Consider the following 7,124-nt stretch of genomic DNA (forward strand, 5'->3'; position numbering starts at 1 on the left):
TATGACACTGTCCTCAGCCCTGTGTGTGTGTGTGTGTGTGTGTGTGTGTGTGTGTGTGTGTGTGAGAGACACTGTTCTCAACCTCCTGTGAGTAGGTGTGACATTGTCCTCAGCACCCTGTGGGTGGGTGTGACATTGTCCTCAACTCCCTGTGAGTAAGTGTGTGTATGACACCATCCTCAGCTCTCTAACAGTGTCCCCACCTCAGGGCCATCTCAGGCAGATAGGGCAATGGCCTGGACCGCTGTAGCTTAGCCCCACAGCCTGTCTAGCACTGAAACAGCACCCAAACATACCTTGATGTCACCAGCAATGCAAGGAATAGATTGTTAGGGTCCGTTTTCATAGGAGGTGCACTCAGAGCGCCTGAGAGTCACAGAGAGGCAGGAGGCACTGGGCACGTCTCTCCCCTGGCCTCAGAGCTCAGCGCCGGAAAGGTAAGACAGCTTGCCCAAGATGAGGGGAGGGGGAGTAGTCTCAAGCCAAGAATGGTCATTAGATAAGTAAGGTTACATCACGGATGTGGAAAACGTGCCTCTAATCCCAGCACTTGGAACTGGAAACAGCAGGATCAGAAGTTCAAGGCCAACCTCAACCTCATCTATATTTCCTGTTCCAGGCCAGCCCAGGACCCAGGAGACTTGGTCCTTTTTGTTGTGGTTATTGTTGTTTCCTTTTTCTTTTTGTTTTTTGTTTTTTGTTTTTTGGTGTTGTTGTTGTTGTTTTGGTTTTAGTTTTTGAGACAGGTCAGGCTGATCTGAAACTTTCAGCACACCTTGTGTTTGGTCACTCTGTCTGTGAGTGAGCCACTGCTCCTGTATACTGAGAGGCCATCCCACATGTTCCCTGCATGCTCCTACCAAGCAGTGCCAAGCAGGGAGCCCTACATGGCACTGGGGAGAAGTATTGGGCTGGTCCAAGCAGGTGTCCTGACAGTCAGCTCTTCAAAGAAGGGGTTCATCTACAGAAGGGTGCCTGCTCCAGCTGCAGGAGGAACTGTCCACCCGCAGAAGGGGGTTCATCTACAGAAGGGTGCCTGCTCCAGCTGCAGGAGGAACTGTCCACCCGCAGAAGAAACAGGGCACACAGAAGCCACACAGCGGCCTCAGAATCGGGCTGCAAGTGTAGGAAGGGGATCGGGGTTGACATAAGGATTGCTCTAAGGCCTTTCCCACAAATCATGGGCTGCACAGCATCAATAGTACAAACATGACAGAGTTCCAGAGGTTAGGAGTCCAAAATCAGTTTTGGTGTAAGCCACTGTCAGGACAGGGCTTTTAGCCCCACTGGGAGCTCCAAAGACAGGCTGTTTCCTTGCTGTGTCAGCTTTGAGGGCCAGCCTCAGCTCTGTGCCCACACAGCTTCCTGGTACCCTCAAAACCTGTGGCAGTGAGCCAACCTTTCTCCCCTCCACTCTGACAGCAAGTGAGGCCTCGCTCTCTGCACCTTCCCTAAGCAACCTTCTTACTCCACCAGTGCCTGGCCAGATAACCAAGGCAATCTCCCAGCTAGAGGCTCGCCGATGGCTTCTTGCCTCTGTCTGTCTGTCTGTCTGTCTGTCTGTCTGTCTGTCTGTATCAGCAGTTGCTGTTCTGCAGAGTAACTGGGGTCCTCTGGGGAGCACTGGAGTCTGCTGAGTTCCACCAGAGATCTGCGTGCCCCGAGCCCCGTTGTGACTGCCCCAAGGGAGTCAGAAGAATGAGGACCCTCCTTTTGCATTTGGGGAGCACTCACTTTGGCTTCTGTCTATTATGTGCTCTGATCTGATTGGTAGAAATCCATCTGCTCCTGGACTCTAAAATAAGGTCCTGGCCAGACCACACATTCACACACAAAATCACACATATTCACACACATTCACACATACTCACACATGCACACATAATCACATACATGCTCCTTGTGACTGGCTTAGGGATAAGCACTGTGCTGACACAGACAAAGAGGCACACTTAGATCCTGTTTGGTGCTATGTGAAAAGCAGACACTCACTTCTGCTGAACTTGAACCACAGCCAGAAATAGGGGGCCTGGAAGCTGGCAGACTTTGCTCTCGGGGAGCCTCGCTTACTGTTGTGTGTGGCATAGCTGGAGCATGGGGGAGGAATACTTTTTCTGTAATGTCTTGTGACAACATTTGGTGTCAAGCCAGCAGACAAAGGAAAAAGTTAGTGAAAGAGCCCAGATCCGTCCCTGAGATCCGGCAATGGAGGTAAGTCTGGAGCTAAGAGCTAATGGACTGATTTCAAAACAATAGGCTTCGGAAAATCTGTCTCACCAGTGGCCCTAGTGACTGTCTGAGCTAGAGTCTTAGTCTGGAGGATGTACACATACCGACACACACACTCCGACACACACACACACACTTTTGACTAGAGAGGCCGGGAATGGAGGAAGGTTTGTTTCAACCCCAGCAGGATATGGCTCCTTTGTACTAACATTACTATCAGTCCCTTTAGCTTGGCTTTAAGCACAGATCTATCTTTGTAGCACATCTCCTACCACTGCTGTGCTGTGGACAGCTAGGGACCCCTAGGACTCCTCCCACCGCCGTGCTGTGGACAGCTAGGGACCCCTAGGACTCCTCCCACTGCTCCATGGACAGCTGCTCCTTGGACCCTGCTGCAAGTCTCAGAACAGTGAGCGGCTCTCTGAATGGATCTCATTTTCTACCTTAGGTGACCATGGCAAGACTTCCCACAAGCACAGGTAAGCCCCCTTCGTTCTCAGCTTCCCCCAGCGGCTCCTGCAAGACCTTTCCTGTTCTGTAATCTGTCCCCAGGGTACATGTGGGACCCACACATCTGCTTTCAAGTACCTCAACCTGCTTCTGTCACACATCGCCATGAAGACGTCTACCAAGTGCCTCCTCAACTAGAGGCCTGTGGGTTAAACGGTGTCCTGTGTCTGGTCTGCCACAGGGCTAGGGCTGCATGTGGAGGTCGGACTCAGGAAGTTTTGACTACGTGCACCCCACGCTGATGCCTGATGCCCCGCTGGCAGGTGTCAGGCTGTGTGAAGCCATGGGACCCCGCTCTGGAGATGGGGGAGCGCAGTCTGGGGTCCCTGGGTCTGCAAGGAGGCCGAGAATGGCAGGTTCTCACTCGTGGACACCGCAGACGCCGCTGGATGCCATGGAAGAGCTGAGAACAGAGTGGGGACCCCTCTAGCCCAGGCCAAAGGGGAAAGCAGGGAGTGGAGAGCGAGCTTTAGCTGGGTCCCTCAGGGAGGAGAGTGTCCTTGGCTTGTTTGTCAGGTGGCTTGGCTTGGTGGAGTCCATAGCTGGGAGTGCAAAGAGGCCTCCTGTGGGAGATTAGACATGGCTCTTCAGAAGAAGGCCTGCTCCATTGTTCCCCACAGCGGACCCCAATGAAATGAGCCGGTCCATGGTTTTAAGGTATTTATTGTCATGGTAGAGTTTTGATGAGTGATACGGTACCCCACATTTTCAGGGTGGGCCTAAGGTTCAATACCCTTCTTAGGGAGGAGTGTTTGGGAAGGGGAGCTTAATTGGCTAAGCCCTTCAGACCTTTAAGTGCCTCATTAAAATGGAGATCTGTCTTGCTCTTACATGACTGATGGCCACAGACCTATGGAGTGGAGAGCTGCGGCCTCGGGTCAGGAGCCTGGTGTCTAGGAGCGTGGCAAAACGCCTACCATTCCTTGCAGGCTACAGTCACTTGCTGGCTCACCAGGGTTTTAAACCTAACACAACCAGAAATCAAGCTGCCATTCGTTAAGGGTCCCACAGAGGCTCCGGTCATCACGGTGGTCCTGTGAGCTGCTGTGGGTGAGAAGGCCCCTCACCCAGTAGGTCTCTTTCCCTCCAAGTTCCTAACCACAGGCACATCTTGATGAAACATTTGACCATAGGAAGAATCGTTCTGCAGATCACTAGGGAGTGCTCAGGTGGGGCAAGATGGAGATGGGGCAGAAGGACACAGTCAGATGCAGCTGTGAGCCCAGGTGTGATTTTCAAACAGAAAACAGACATTGGTAGAAAAGACGGAGGAGGGACAGGGGAGATGGCTCAGTGGATAAAGTGCATGCCCCACAAGCATAGAAACATGAGGTCAAATCCTCTGTACCCACATAAAAAAGCTGGGTGCAGCATTATGTGCACCTGTAATTCCAACACTAGGGAGGTAGTGGCTGGGCCTTGCTGGTGTTACTGAGCCCCAAGTGTAATGAGAGACCCTGTCTCTAGGAGTAAGGTGGAGAGCAACAGAGGAAGACACCTAATAACCTCCGGCTTACATGCACATCAGTGGGGGGGGGGGGCTGCAAGTAAAATCTGGGGTTTCCTTACCAGTCCGTGCTGAGAAAATGGCTTCACACAGACACACACTACAACATGGCAGGAGCTTACCCGATGCAGGAATTATTGAAAATCCTGCCCTGATCCCGAGCCAAGAGTCACTTAATGACTTGTTCCTTTAGGTTTATCTTTTATTCTGAGTTATGTGCACGGGTGTGTCTGTGTGTGGCTTTGTGCACTTTGAGACCAGCTGCCTAAGGGAGTTCGGAGCTCACTCTTCCTGGAGCCACAGTTACAGGCCCCCTCACTGTGAGATGCCCTGTGTGAGCGCTGGGGACAGAACTTCTGTCCTCTGCAAGAGCAGCTCTGGGCTCTCATCTGCTGAGCCGCCTCTCCCAGTCTTCATTTGGTGATTTTTATAAAGGAAACTAAAGGTAGAAGCCCAAACAGCAAAAAAGCGAACACCTTAGTACAACACAGCTCAGATGTGTAGTCACCTGATGTTTGTGTGCTGAGGGATGATGGTAGGAAAATACTAAAAGTCTTTGTTTTTGTAATTAAACTATGTTTCTCTATGAGCAAAACCTCTGTGTGGGTAATAAAACACGCAGCTTGTAAATACAAGAGATTGGCATCTGAGCTGAGCTGAGGTGATCCGGGTAGTTCGTTGGATGCATGGTGTGTTAAGATATTCATACGTCATTCCTGCTCAGAACCACGGCTGTGGTGGCATGACACGGGAGACACCTCAGACCCACATATATTTGATTTTTGATTAATTTGGGGCCGTTGTCATTTTAGAAGCTTTTTACTGTTGCCAAATTTATTACAGCTCCAAACGAAGTCCCAACCTGAGGGACGCTAAGCAGCTCTGACCCAAGCCGCCCTTGCCTGCATCTTACAGCCTGGCCAACCCTAACATGCCCCATGGCTGGCTTCCTTACCGCTGACCCTTAGGTTTGCTCAGAGGCGGGCTGGTCTCTCCTGGGACCCCAGGCTCCAGATGAGCTCCACGCAAACCGAAGCGCAAGGGGCGTTAGGCGATGCGGGCAGCCAAGAGCCACTCTTAAGTTTGTGTTCTGACTGGAGAAAGCTTTTTTGTTTTCCATGCTTAGCCTCATGACTTAAATGTCAGGATTTACATGACTAATTCCTACTCTTTCAACATCCCCTGTCATTTTCTTCTGGGCTCCCTGGTATCAGCCTCCCGTCCACGGTGCCACACCCACAACCAGGAACGGGTTTTGAACCAGTTGCTTTGCACTGAAGTACTTGAACCTCAGGATAGGAAGAGGCAGGCCCAGCTACATCCTTCCTCAGGGTCTAGACGTCCTTTGATACTTTGTCACAGAACCCCTGGGATAAAGGCTTCTCCTCACAGTTCTTTCTAGCAACAGTGCCTGGCTGAGGTGTCCTTAGTGAGACAGTTACAAAAGGGGGCTTTGTTTGTACCCTCCTTTTTTTTTTTTTTTTTTTTTCCTAGTAAAAGTGTGGACATGATGGCTGGCGCTCAAGCAGCCATCTTGGACCTTGAGGCCAAAGTCCCACTCTCGGGACAGAACTGAGGTGTCTCCTTTACGCCATTGTTTTGGTTTTACTGCTGCTCATAACCAACTTGATCTCAAGGGCACAGAATATGCAATGGCTGTTAGCCTTAAACAGCTCCACCATTCAAGCTCACTTTCTGCCTCCCGTGGAGGATCTGAGACTGTTAGGTAACAGGGTCGTTTGCTGGCTGGTTGGGGTTTTGTTCTTGGATACAGGACTTATGCCAGGGCTCCCCACCATCACTAACACCTCGATTCCACCAGCCTGGGTCCAGACCACGTTAGTTTGGTTGCTGCTGCTGTTTCACACCACTAAAGGTTATCACATCCATCTTTAGTCAAGAAAGGCAATTAATTAGCATGGCTCTGCCTTGTGGAGAGAAAGCGGTTTCGTGATCTCGGGCTTAAAGCAGCGGCCAACCCGTGGCTTCCCATCTCCGCTTTGAAAGTTTGGCATCTGTGCCAAGGCTGCTGGTGCACAGCAAAGACGGTGTTCTTGACCCTCCTCTGGTGCCTCCCCATTCCCCCTGTCATTTTCCATCTTGCCTGCCCTCACCGGGAACTCCTCCTGCCCTGCCTGTGACAAGTATCGACCACCAATTAAGCCATCAAGCCACGGGCAACAACTTTAATTTTCTAGCCCCGGGTCACGGGTTCTCTTCCTCAGCTTTTTTGTGCCCAAGTCAGAGCCATCTGCAAAGGAGGCTCTTCCCGGTCACAGCCGGTGTGCAGCCTGTGCCTGGCAAAGCAGGAGATGTGGACCTGGGAAGGCAAGCCTTCCTCACAAGGCCATTTCACTTTGTACAAATAAAACTTCAACACGTCTTTGAAGAAGTATTGACAGTGTGTGTGTATATACGTGAGTGTATGCGTGTGTGTGTGTGTGTGTGTGTATGCATGTGTGTCTCTCTGTGTGTGTACATTTGCTGTGTGTGTGTGTGTGTGTGTGTGTGTGTGTGTGTGCATTTGCTGTGGGCTCATCTGGAGGTTACAGGAAGCCATTCAGAAGTTGGGTCTCTTGTTTCTCCCACTGAGCTGATTAAGCAACCTTCTCCCTGATTCTCTTCTCTCCGCCGGCACCTCACCCGTCTTGCTGGGATTACAGGCAGGGCTTCTTCATCCTGCTTCCTTACCTGGGCTCTAGGGACTGAACTCAGGTTATCAGACTTCCTCAGCAAACCTGAGCCATCTCTCCAGCCCCACATTGTCTTTCTCTTTTTCTTTTTTCTTCCTGTCTTTCTTTCTTTCTTTCTTTCTTTCTTTCTTTCTTTCTTTCTTTCTTTCTTTCTTTCTTTCTTCTTTCTTCTTTCTTTCTTTCTT

This window comes from Mus pahari, chromosome 3 (assembly GCF_900095145.1).
Source record: "Mus pahari chromosome 3, PAHARI_EIJ_v1.1, whole genome shotgun sequence".
NCBI lineage: Eukaryota > Metazoa > Chordata > Mammalia > Rodentia > Muridae > Mus > Mus pahari.